The 763-nt window shown below is 33.2% G+C and overlaps 1 non-coding gene across 1 annotated transcript; it reads right to left on the reverse strand.

Annotated features, from left to right (window-relative positions):
• Positions 1-419: 419 nt before the first annotated feature.
• On the reverse strand, positions 420-526 carry LOC112008773 (small nucleolar RNA R71). The gene has a single exon (XR_002882604.1). It is a non-coding gene; the product is annotated as a small nucleolar RNA R71 (small nucleolar RNA).
• Between the last annotated feature and the right edge of the window lie 237 nt (positions 527-763).

Below are 763 nucleotides of genomic sequence, written 5' to 3' on the forward strand. Positions count from 1 at the left end.
TAGAGAGTAATCATGGTGATGAGAATAATTTAAATAATGGGAACTTCCATGCTCACCAACACATTAGAACTCTCAGGGATTATTTGCAACCTACTAGGAGTAGTGCACCATCATGCATCATTTTTTCAACTAATGCAAATAATTTTAATTTTAAGCCCGGTATGATTTCATTACTTCCTAAATTTCATGGCTTAGATTCTGAAAATCCTTATCTACACTTTAAGGAATTTGAGGAGGTATGTTCTACCTTCCATGACCAATCATGTAATGAAGAGACCATTAGGTTGAAGTTGTTCCCTTTTTCTCTTAAAGACAAGGAAAAAACTTAGCTTAATTCTTTAAGTCCTAGGTCAATTGGTGCTTGGCAAGAGATGCAAATTGAATTTTTAAAGAATTTTTTTCCAATTCATAGGACTAATGCACTTAAAAGACAAATAATGAATTTTTCACAAAAAGATAATGAGACATTTTATCAATGTTGGGAAAGATTTAAAGATTTGCTTAATGCTTGTTCACATCACGGCTATGAAACTTAGCGTATAATTAGTTTTTTCTATGAAAGTTTAACTCCAAAGATGCACTAATTTGTAGAGATGATGTGCAATGGAGAATTTTTGAAAAAAGATCCTGATGAGGCTTTTGATTATTTTGATCTCTTAGCTGAGAATGCCCAATCTTAGGATACCACTGATACCTCAGATAGGTCTAGAGGGCTGTGTAACTCACGGGTGATTTTCTCGGTATCATCAGTTAATTTAACTTT

The sequence above is a fragment of the Quercus suber genome, unplaced genomic scaffold, assembly GCF_002906115.3.
Source record: "Quercus suber isolate HL8 unplaced genomic scaffold, Cork oak 2.0 scaffold_661, whole genome shotgun sequence".
Taxonomy (NCBI): Eukaryota; Viridiplantae; Streptophyta; class Magnoliopsida; order Fagales; family Fagaceae; genus Quercus; species Quercus suber.